Source organism: Carassius auratus, unplaced genomic scaffold, assembly GCF_003368295.1.
Source record: "Carassius auratus strain Wakin unplaced genomic scaffold, ASM336829v1 scaf_tig00007301, whole genome shotgun sequence".
Classification (NCBI taxonomy): domain Eukaryota; kingdom Metazoa; phylum Chordata; class Actinopteri; order Cypriniformes; family Cyprinidae; genus Carassius; species Carassius auratus.
Window position 1 is genome coordinate 44,006 of NW_020523831.1, and position 12,360 is coordinate 56,365.

General features: G+C 36.4%; 1 protein-coding gene across 5 annotated transcripts in view; it reads left to right on the forward strand.

The window, feature by feature from the left end:
- The window catches only part of rimbp2b (RIMS binding protein 2b), a 97,722-nt gene that overhangs the window by 31,366 nt on the left and 53,996 nt on the right, over positions 1–12,360 (forward strand). For all 5 annotated transcript variants that reach the window (XM_026244734.1, XM_026244735.1, XM_026244736.1 and 2 more), the window contains exon 2: positions 3,624–3,707. The gene's annotated coding sequence lies outside the window, so the exon portion shown is untranslated. The remainder of the gene's footprint in view (positions 1–3,623; positions 3,708–12,360) is intronic.

Genomic DNA, 12,360 nt, shown 5'->3' on the forward strand with positions numbered 1-12,360 from the left:
AAAACTGGAAGTTATGAGTTATGGGGGCCATCTTTTTTTTTAAAGAAATAACACATCATACCTGCCATTCTAATGTATTAATTTTTTTACCTTTTCCATGGTAAGTTTATTTGCAGTAAATAAATACTTTTGTTTTATTATGTATTGTATGTGTGTGTGTGCGCATTATAAATATACAACACATTTTTTTCAAGAGGAAAAAAATTGACCGATACTAAAAGCTGATACCCACACAGCGTGTGAACAGAGCTGTGTCCAGAAAAAGAAACACTGACAACAGGAAAATAGAGAGTAGAATGGAGTTATTAGAGATTAAGGATGTATATGAAGTACATGCGAGTAATTAATATAATGTTAAACATATAATACTTACGCCTGTATAGTGGATGTGCACTGATAAGCAGAGCATGCTGAGTGGATTGAGCGCGTGGCTGCACAGATGCGTGATCTTGTTGAGTGAATACTCATATAGTGTATAACGAGTGGTTCCCTGCATTATTTTAGGAAAATGTTTTGTGATTACAGTATTATTGAGCTTCTGCAATGGAGCATCTCTAATGCACAATTAAAATGAACAGTGAAAATAATAAAAGCTTATACAATATTTTTTAATAGGTATAATTAGGTGTGGAAATAACTGAAGGAAACACTGTTTGCTAAATGAAGCAAACTAACATGATTTTTCTTCTTCTTCTTCTTCTTCTTCTTCTTCTTCTTCTTCTTACTAGTATTATTATTTTGTCTCTGTAGCCAACGTTTGTAAAAATGACAAATACTGTGAAAATACATGTATCGGTATCGGTATAGACGAGTACCAAAAATGAAAGTATTGGTATCTGACTCGTTCTGAAAAAAGTGGTATCGGTGTATCCCTACAAAAAACAAAAGAGGTCAGGCTTTTTGCATCTGCGTATGTGTGTTGAAACAGTAAAGGGTCGAATATCTCTAACACAGCCTCATGGATGTGTGTTTATTATTTAAATTGGGACTTCTATCTCCTCATCCCAGGTGTCACTCAGCAGAATGGATGTTGCCATTCACTATTACCTGCATGTGCTCAGACACTCACTCACACACAGCTTATGTCAGCCTCTCTTGGGACTGATATACCCATTATGATGATGAGATGACCATCTGTAGCCCACACACGTATATACCTACACAATCCCACATACGGCCACAACACCTGCTTTCCTACAGACCAATAAAGTCATTTAGCCATTGGCACGTATAGTGTACAGTTATGAGACAAAATGCCTGAAATATCCCTATACTTTACCTATGCACAATGTGTGTTTGTGTGTGTTTCACAGTGGGGTTTAATTAGGGAATGAGATCAGCAGTTGAGACACATTATCCTTGTAGAAAAGTAACAGAACGGACTGAACAATTCTGGTCACTTCAGCGGTATTATACAGTGATGATAGAGAGAAATGTTGAGTTTTCATTATCACACTATAAAGTAGTGATTTCTTATCTAGTAGCATACTATTTACTTACACCAGATAATCACTAAGTAGGGCTGGGCAATATGGCAAAAAAATTAAATCAAATTTTTTTAGAACATTTGACCCATTCTCGATTTTTAACTAGTCAAGTTGAAAATGTATCTACAACATGATTCAATCTACTTTTTCTTTGTGAATCCTCTAGTTAAAGAAATGTAGATTTTAAGTGCACCACACATGAAGTTGTCAACATGTAAATGTTAAACCAGGGGTAGACAAGTTCGGTCCTAGAGAGCCGCAGTCCTGCACAGTTCAGCTCCAACCCTGAAAAAAAAAAAACTCACCTGTCTGTACCTTAGTAATCCTGAATGGATTGATGAGCTTGTTCAGGTGTGTTTGATTAGGGTTGAAGCTGAACTCTGCGGCTCAGGACCAAACTTGCCTACCCCTGTGTTAAACAAATCACTTGTTAATGTTAAATATAAATAAACTACAACTAAAATTTGATTTATTATTTACATGTTATATGTTCAGAAATAATACAAGGAAAATGCTTAAATATATCAAAAGTCAGGGTAATTTAAATTCAAATGTCTGCAGGTATAACACACCAGTGGACTTTTATGAACTATAAATGGTAAAAACAATGGTACAAACAATTAACACCAGCTTTCAGACTGTCACCATGATGCAAATATGAAATTGCAGAAATACTGTACAGTAGTAGTTCTTTACAGGTTTTGTTGGATTGTGCTGCTCTTCCACTGTTCTTTCTATGTGAACATGGACGCATTTGACTGTTGCACTCGAGTCTCTTGCAGCATCTCATGCATTAAACAACATGGTGCACCAGTTAAAAGAAGTCTCCCATCTTCATAAATTTTTTCCATGGAGCTAGATGAGTCTCAAAAAAAAAAAAAATGCACACACTACATTCACATATGCGCACACAGGATTCATACATGCACACACATGATTCATAAATACACACACAGGATACACAAATGCGCACAAAATTCACAAATGCACACACAAAATGTAAAAAGCACAAAATATTCACAAATGCACTCAAGATTCACAAATGCACAGGACAAGATTCAGAAATGTATTTCTGATGCACACACCTTCAATCAAATACCTTGATTTACAAACTACTTGCGGTCTGTGAACTTCACTGAATTTTGAGACTCCCCTGACTTGGCTCGACACACAAATGCATTTTTTTTTAAACGGGGAATGATCAGCAACCAATCAGATATCTCCCTTGTTTTAGCCAATCACAAGAACACACCCCATGCGGGGGATTGTTTACTTCTAAGCCAATCACATGAACCCGTTCACACAGCGCGATATGCCTGTGTCGCGAGCGCGAGCTAGCGCGGTGGAGTTCTGTCTTTCAGTTGGTTGAGACCTCAACATGGCTTCTGGCAATGACAGGGGAGTAGTATAACTTAAAGTGTTTAGCTAGTTATCACCTTGTTATGAGATGTTGTTTAATTGATAATGTTAACCGGTTTAATTGTGCAACTATCAACATAAGCTAGTGAGCTAGGCTAGGGTCAGGCTGAATTAAGTGACTGTTTGACAGTGTATTTCAGTCTGTGTGCATTGAATTTATTTAATAAACAAGTTTAACAATTTGAGTTGAATTACAAAAAATAAATGCACTTTTCCACAATATTTTAATTTATTGAGATGCACCTGTATTTCCATTTGGCTATTTGACTTTTTGTTTGTTTGTTTGTTTATTGTCATTATTTCTTGTTTTGTTTTCATCTAAATGGCTATGGGAACTTTTATACAGATATGAGCATGATTTTTACATTTTACCATGTCCATTAGAACTGCGTGTGCGTTTGTTTTTCTTTTAGTGGATTTTCTATTTATAGTGACTTTTAGACTTGTGCACCTCGCTGATGGCATTGCATCATTGTTCTATACAGAACATTGCTATTTATAGTTAGAGGATATATACGGGTGCCCATTGGCTCTGAGAATGTGCTACAATTTCCTACAGTACATGGGCACGAGCTCACATACACATGCATACATACTCGGATTGTGTGTTATGCCGCATCCAGCCCCCCTGAACAGCTGCATTAGGCCACATCTACTCTAACAGCAAATTGAATCCATCTATCCATCTAAAAGTATTTATTTTCTTTTTTCTCTCAGGAGACTGAGATCAGCAGGAAGAAAAAGGAGTGTGAAGTCCTTGAGGAGGAGGTGAAGAAAAAGAGCCAGTCATGTCAAACTCTGGTGAGAGCCTTTACAAGTTTTCATCTTAAGTTATGAGAGGGTCTCACATGTTGGGTGTCATATCAAGACTCTTCTGAGATATTACCATTAGTCTTCCATCACACGACACTCTTGAAGTTTCATATAAGGCTGGAACTAAGGGGCTCAAATGTTTTTAGGGGCCCACTAGTGATTAAAACCTTGTATTTGATATACTGGACACGTAAGCACATTTATGTATGTAAGGTAAAATTGAGAAATTATATTAATAATATGAGGGCTAGACTACATGCATCATGCTGTTTTATTCCAAAGCAAATATTTTGATTGCAAAATTATTTCATTTATACTCCAGTAGCTTACTGCTTGTTTGTTTGTTTACTTGCTATCTTTACACCAAATTGTGGTACAAAAATATTTAAACGATAAATATTTAATATAATACATAAATTTAATAAATCAAATAATAACCAGACTAAATGGATTTATTTGTTTGTTTACTTAATTAAGTTTGTTTGTTTACTTGCTATCTTTACACCAAATTGTTACAAAAGTATTTAAATGGTAAATATTAATATCATATATAAATATAATCAAAAAAGATTTGCCAGCTCTTATTTATTTGTTTGTTTGTTTACGTACTTACCTTCCTGCTTACTTAATGCTAAATTTGTAAATAGTTGATAAATAAAAGACTAAACAGACAACATAGATATTTTTATTTACTAACTAACACAATTTTGTCTAACAAACATTTACAAATATTTTATATTCAATATAATATAACAATATAATAACCAGACCAAATAGATTTATTTATTTGGAGATGCTGTTCCTTCGGTTGCCTGTTTGTTCAACACAATTCTTTCTTGTCACTGTTGTTTTGTTTTATTATTGCTTGTTTTGTTTTCATCAAAAATGTAAGCTCTTTTTATAGTTTACATTACATTTGTTTAAATGTTTTTCTTAGATGATGAAATGGCTCCTTTAACTGTGACCAGAGCACAAGTAATGCTATGATGCATTTGGCACTGTAGGTAGTGTAGGATTGAACAAGGGATCAAACCACTAACCTTGTGGGATGTGGCCCACTTCTGCCAGCCCACCCATGAGAACAGTGAGCTTTAATATCATAATTAGACTGGATTTTGATTGGCACGATATGTTTTGATCTAGTGCGACTGTTTTGGGGACAAAATAGTTGCTGATCAAGGTATTTGCTCGCCTGAAGCACATGGATGTTGGAAATGCTTTGGTTTCACACACATACTCACGGGCATTTGCTCTCTTCCCACTCTCTCTCAGTCTTTCTCACTGTTGAGAAAGCTGACTCCAAGGTCCACTGTCAGGGGAAGCAAAGTGAGCAGAAGGACAAAAAAAGCAAGCACGAGAGAGGGAGAAAGGGAGTGTGAGGTAGATGAGGGAGAGTGAGAGAGATAAAGAGTGCGTGTGTATGTACTGTACAGAGATTAATCGGCCTTGACTGCCAGGGAAGCTCTTTTAAAGAGCCTCTCTCTTCTTCTGTATTCCTCTCACCTCAGCGTTCGGGAAAGACTTTTCATCCATTACACATGAGAGAGGCTTTTTAGAGCTGAAGAAGACCGTTTAAGTGGGTCATGCCCTGAGTTTCACATTTGATATCTGATTTTTTGGTCTTTTATGGAATTAATTGAATATGAGTTAATGTATCATATGCTGTAAACTTAAGGGTACAAGCTATTTAAGTATTAATACTCCCAATAAATCCAAATTAAATGTATGCATTTAGCAGACGCTTTTATCCAAGTCGACTAACACTGCATTTAAGCTAACTCATTTCTCCTAACATGTGTTCCCTGGGATTCGAACCCCCAACGTTGCGCTTGCTAAAACACTGACAGAGTAATCAGGAAATATTGTGTCACCCTGAAGGGGCACATGATCCCTTACATAAAATATGAATATGTAATAAACTATTTTGTTATCTTTATGTAGTATTTTATATATATATATATATATATATATATATATATATATATATATATATATATATATATATATATATATATAATTTGCACTTATTTATTGTAATATATTGTTAACTGTTCATAGTTACTTATTTAATCCTCTTAAAAAATGTTTTTGGAGATTTTTTTAAGTATCTTATGCTTACCAAGGCTTCATGCAGTTGATATATTAATATAGTAATGAATATTTAAGCTTTAACAGCAACATTACACACTAACTAAAGAACAAAAAAAGTGAAATCATAATCAACCACCCCTTTAATTTACTTTTTGAAAAAAGAAGTTTATATGTCCTCATTTACTGTAAATAGTGAGTTAAAAATGCACGTGTGTCTCAGCAGGACACAGTGTGTGGGAATCAGCAGTATAAATGTTTTGCTCCACAGGGGCTTTCTCTATACCACAGGAGGCTCCATTTTCACAGTAACAAATACAAAAATACACTGAGCTTAATCTCCTGACAGTTCTATACACACAAACATTGGCAAAGCCTGACAGAAGACTATTTGCTTCTTTATTAAACATTGTTTATTGTGGATTGGCAGAACATTCATTCAAACCCCTATATCTGCCAGCCCAGCAGCCCTAATGAGTGAACTTTGCACATGAAACATCAGCATTTTTCACTTCGTTCCAGATGGAAAGGTCCTGAGATGTTATGGAACACAAATACTTGAGGGTTCTTCTCTTTTTCCAAGCATAGCAAAAACGCTATCATGACACTGAAGTGTTATGCAGTCAGCTTTATGTGTGACAACACTGGGTTGTAAGTATATCACAGTTTAAAAAGAAAAAGTGTTCAATTTAAATATATGTAACAGCAGCGGTGGTCAGCAACTTTAAAAAATACTGCTACAACATTTTAAGCTCATGATATGAATAAAAGAGGTAATAGTGTTTTGTTTTAATAACACTGAGTAAACCTGATATCAAGAGAACCTTTTTAAGCCAATATCGAGGACTGACTGGTCTCTGTGAGAGGAAGTGTCTGAAAGCAGGCTAAAAGTCTCCACAGTGCATTACGCTGAAGGCACGCACTGATAACAGGACGTTTAAATAAAGTTTTTACAAGTGAAAGGCTAAATGTTGAAGCTAAAATGCTATCTGAGTGCATATTTTTATCTCTCGTGACCTCTTTACATAAATGCAGTCAGTCTCAAAATGTTCCCAGCGTACAACTTCACTAGCACACTCTGTTAAAAGATGGAGTGCAGAGCTGCGAGGGCCAAACTCAATTACCTAAAAGCTGTGTCTTTGAACCATCTATGAGGTGCCCTGGGTTGTTTGTGTCGTGTGTGCACAGTTTTTTAGAGTATATATACTTGTATGTTTTTGTGTGTCCATTAGTGGCAGAGCATGCTGTTTGTACCCTCGGCTCCAGAGGTTGCTTTTGTACTTATTTTCTGCCCTACTGAAAGGGTAGTAGGAGTTAATGAGAAAAAAACAAAAACAGAGATGCTGTCTGTACATGACTTGAAAAGTGATTCTAGGAAAAAACACTTTAATTTCAATTTAATTTGTGCTCCTGTTATGCTAAGTGCTGTTGTTTTGTATTGGAACAGCAGCCTGTAATGTAAAGCTGTGGCTGGTGGTGTTGTATTGTGTCTTGGAAGGTGGGAAGTTGGGACGGTCTCTTTGAGGGGGCCATCTGCCTCTCTTCTTAATTACTCATCACATTTACATCTGATAGTTCCAGCCAGCCATTTAGAAAAGAACAGTCCACATGCATGCATGCAGCTACATGCACGTGTGATTTCATGCAATTTAGCATGAATTTAGCTCAAAGAGAATCATATAAGATTTTATAGGGAATTTAGACAGAATCAGTGTTTGACGACCGATCACTGAGTCGGTCAGCGATTTACTGAACGAGCCATATAACGTCAACTATGCAATGGATATTAAATTCCAAAATATAGTGAAAACGCTATTAATTAGCACAGCAACAAGATCGGCAGTTTAAGACATTCACTTGTAAGCACAAAACACAAGATACTTCTCTTTTCAAATATTAATAAGGCTTTATTGGATAAATCTAAGACATATAAACTAATCTTACACATAAACACACGTATTCACACATTCACACAAGTTGCAGAAAGATATGAAAGAATGAGTTTAAGAGAATGAAAAAGTGAAATCCCAAGTTTATAGAAATACGTGAAATTGGATTGACATGAACAACCATCAATCACTTAGAGTTCATTTTGGTGCATCTACATCTGTAAAAGACAGTTTCTGTGCCATTATTTGACATAAGGATGTTCTGTGTAGACCAGAGGTTAAAAGGTTCCCTTAAAGGAATTTCAGTTTGATTCTTCTAGGTGGGGGGAAGCCAATCAAAAGAGCTTGTGATCATGATTATTATCATGGATTTAAATACTATCATGGTCATGCTGTGCATCTCTTTGACCATCAACCTTGATTACTTGCCCCAAATTTGACAAACTCCTTTCGGAAATTAAATTGGCAATAATTATTATTTTGTTCTAATGTTGAAAGCTGTTCAAGATTCTAGTTAGTGGATAAGTGGCTTCAGACTTGTGGTGCTAGGATTTGATTTACTATAATATCATGTGTCTTGAACCTCGTGTTCTCATGTTTCAACCATGTTCCCGATCAAACATTTAATTTGTCTGGTTTGCTCTGAAACCCTACAGCACTTAACACAATCACGCGTATCCATGCTTTAAGTGCTACTTATGGTAGTCGCAATCCTTTGGTCAAGTGCTGAAATGTCACCTTATAAAATGGCTCGTAATTGTAGTAAATGCTCGTTTATTGAAATGTTAACCTAATGCTGCTGTGGGGAAGTTGTGGCCTAATGGTTAAAGAGTTTAACTCCTAACCCTAAGGTTGTGGGCTCGAGTCTCAGGCTGGCTGTACCATGACTGAGGTGCCCTTGAGCAAGCCACTGAACCCCCAATCTCAATAACATAGAATACTTAATAAGACCAATAAAAAAGATAAAACATTTTGTGAATTGTTGGCCTTCTGGAAAGTTTGTTAATATACTGTACATTTATTCAATACTCGGAAGGAGCTCCTTTTGCTTTCTGCCTCAATTCAGCGTGGCATGGAGGTGATCAGTTTGAGGGACTGCTGAGATGGTATGGAAGCCCAGGTTTCTATTACAGCAGCCTTCAGCTCATCTGCATTTTTGGTCCCTTGTTTCTCATTTTCCTCTTGACAATAAAAGAGTTTGCTGGCCAGTCAAGCACACCAACACCATGCTCAATTAACTAACCTTTGGTGCTTTTGGCAGTGTAGCAGGTGCCAAATCCTGCTGGAAAATGAAATCAGCATTTTCAAAAAGCTGGTCAGCAGAAGGAAGCATGTAGTGCTCCTAAATTTCTTGGTAAACGGGTGCAGTCACTTTGGTTTTCAAAAAACACAGTGGACCAACACCAGGAGATGCAATCGCACTCCAAATCATCACAGACTGTGGAAACTTAACACTGGATTGAAGCAACTTGGGCTATGAGCTTCTCCACCCTTCCTCCAGACTCTAGGACCTTGGTTTCCGAATGAAATATAAAACTTTATCTCATCTGAAAAGAGGACTTTGTACCACTGAGCAACAGTCCAGTTCTTCTTCTCCTTAGCCCCCAGGTAAGACTCCTCTGATGTTGTCTGTGGTTCAGGAGTGGCTTAACAAGAGGAATACAACAACTACAGCCAAATTCCTTGACACGTCTGTATGTCTTGACCCCAGCCTCGGTCCATTCCTTGTGAAGTTCACTCAAATTCTTGAATCGATTTCGCTTGACAATCCTCATAATGTTGTGGTTCTCTCAGTTGGTTGTGCATCTTTTTCTTCCAGACTTTTTCCTTCCACTCAACTTTCTGTTAACATGCTTGGATACAGCAATCTGTGAATAGCCAGCTTCTTTGGCAATGAATGTTTGTGGCTTACCCTCATCGTGAAAGGTGTCAATGATTTTCTTCTGGACAACTATCAGATCAACAGTCTTCCCCATGATTGTGTAGCCTAGTGAACCAAACCGAGAGATTTTGAAGGCTCAGGAAACCTTTGCAGGTGTTTTGAATTGATCAGTTGATTGGCATGTCACCACATTCTAATTTGTTGATATAGTGAGTTTGTGGGTTTTTGTTAAATGTGAGCCAAAATCATCACAATTAAAAGAACCAAATACTTAAACTACATCAGTCAGTGTGCATTGAATTTATTTAATACATGAATTTGCGACAGACCATCATCTAAAGCATTAGATCAGAGATTATTCATGTGAGAATCAAACATGCTGGTTTGCTTTTGGCAAAAAACAATAAAGCATATGAATATTGTATGCGTTTAGTATTTGCCTCTTAATTTGGTCAAAGATTATAAGGGCTGTGGCTATATGATGACATGGTTAATTCATGTCAAAATTCTGTTTTTGTGTAAACGTAAAGACTGAGCAGTGCCTCTGATGTTACTTTTAGTATGTAGATGTGCATTACTGAAAGGGCTAGCGTGACTTTGCCAACGGGACTTATACTTGCTAGTTGGATTTTAAGGTCATGCTTTTATTGAATGGTCCTCACAGAGCAGAAGGGTCTGTGACTCAAACTGTAGATTTAGCAACATGCTAAAAACACTTAAAACAAATTAGCAGTCGTATAGCAACGGCCCAGCAACCACTTAATGTGCAATGATTTTTGCATTGGAAAGCATCTCTCACATTTTCTTCATAAAATTAAAAACCCCTTTATGACCTTAGTCATAAACTCATAATCTCTGTATTACCATATTTCAGGCTCATTGTAGCATGAATCCTGGAGTTAATGGGAATATGCTAGCTATCTCTTGAATGGAGCACTTGCTTAGAAAAAAGGGGTGTTTGGTGATCAAGCAGAACAGATTGTGTCGTCTCAAAGGTCAGTGTTGTTTATTTCCTGGAAGGACCCAACATCCATTACCCTCTCTTTGACTGGACATCTTCCACAAAGCAGGTTGTCTGTCTACAACACCTTCCACAAATAAAATAAAAGCTTTAGTCAGTACTGAACACTAGCACTTGATTAGTGCATACACTGTCTGTCTGTCTGGTTGTCTCTCTCTCTCTCTCTCTCTCTCTCTGTGTCTGTGTGTGTGTGTGTGTATGTATACATATATATATGTATTAGGGCTGGTAAGCGATTACATTTTTTATCTAATTAAATACATGATGTCGTGATTAATTAATCGAATTAATCACACAGCAAATTTGGAGAAATTACTCCCAAAAGATAATTTAAAGTCATTGTTGTGTAAAGCATCAATCAGGCATGAGTAAATTATGACAGAATTGTCCTTTTTGGTTGGGTGAACTATAAATTTAATAATTTATTTTCTTAATTGTATTATTATTACTATGAAAATATGAAATTATTTCTTTAATGAAATGATACTATAAATAATAAACTAAAACTGCCAGTGGGTGGTGGTAAAAATCTTAATGATTAAGTCATCCAGTCATTTATTAATTCATTTGATTTGTTTAAATGGCTGATTCCTTCAGGAGTGAAGTAAAGGGTTCTTTATGAATGGTTCATTGAATCATTAGGCTTGTTCGGTTTGAAGCAGGTCATCAGATCGATCGGTGTGTGAAATCAAAGAACAGCAAGAGCTTTAGAGAGCGGACGACCCTTTGTGCTTTTTAATCGCTCTTGCGGTACTTTGATGTCATATGCCGCGTTTCCACCGAAATTACCCGGAACATTTGTACCAGGAACTTTTTTTCCCAGGAACTTTTTTCCCCCCAGACCTGTTGCTTTCTGCGTTTCCACCGCGGTGTAAAGTACCGGGTAGATTAGGCAAATGACTGGTGACGTAGGTCTGCGCGCGTTTCTCAATACAAAGTACCTCTGATTAAAAAAAAAAAAAAAAGTATGCTGATTTTGGACGTGCATCCTCGGTAGTTAGTTCAGACTTTGTGCATTCGACTGGGGAGTGTGATGTCTGCAACTACGCAAGTCCGGTAAATCTATAAACAGCAGCGTAACTATATATATATATATATATATATATATATATATATATATATATATATATATATATATATATATATATATATATATTTATATATGATACTTGATAACTTCAGTCAGCTCGTCTTGGCTACTGCAATTTTCCCTACTGTATATTTACAATAAAACGAAATATGATATCAAATATCGCTGCCTCCTTTCGTTTTCATTTAAGCATAATAACAACTGCAGAAATGTACTTAGGTCAGGGAAATGTGTATATGCAGCCATTACAATGAAAGAAATATTATATAGACTTGCCTTTTTTATTTTCATTTTAACATATAGATAAATTGAATACAGACCAAAGAAAACCTGTTAGATTTACCCCGCAGCTGAATTATATGTTATGTTTAACCACTAAAGACACATCAGAGCCCATATCAGAAGGTCTATCCCAGGAGAGGCTGCTCTCTGCGGATACATGAGGACTGAGCTCCCGCTGATCGAGTGGAGCTCACCGTCTACGAGATCGGCGAAACACATTTTTAAATAGGCGCTGTCTTTATAAATAAACCATAGATTTGAGTTTTTAACAACTACATTCTCGCCTGAAATACTTTTAAAATTACATTTCATGACACAATAACAGTAATATTTGAAAATTATCCGAATAAATGGTGGTTGAACTCAACCAATGCTGCGTGAACTCAGAT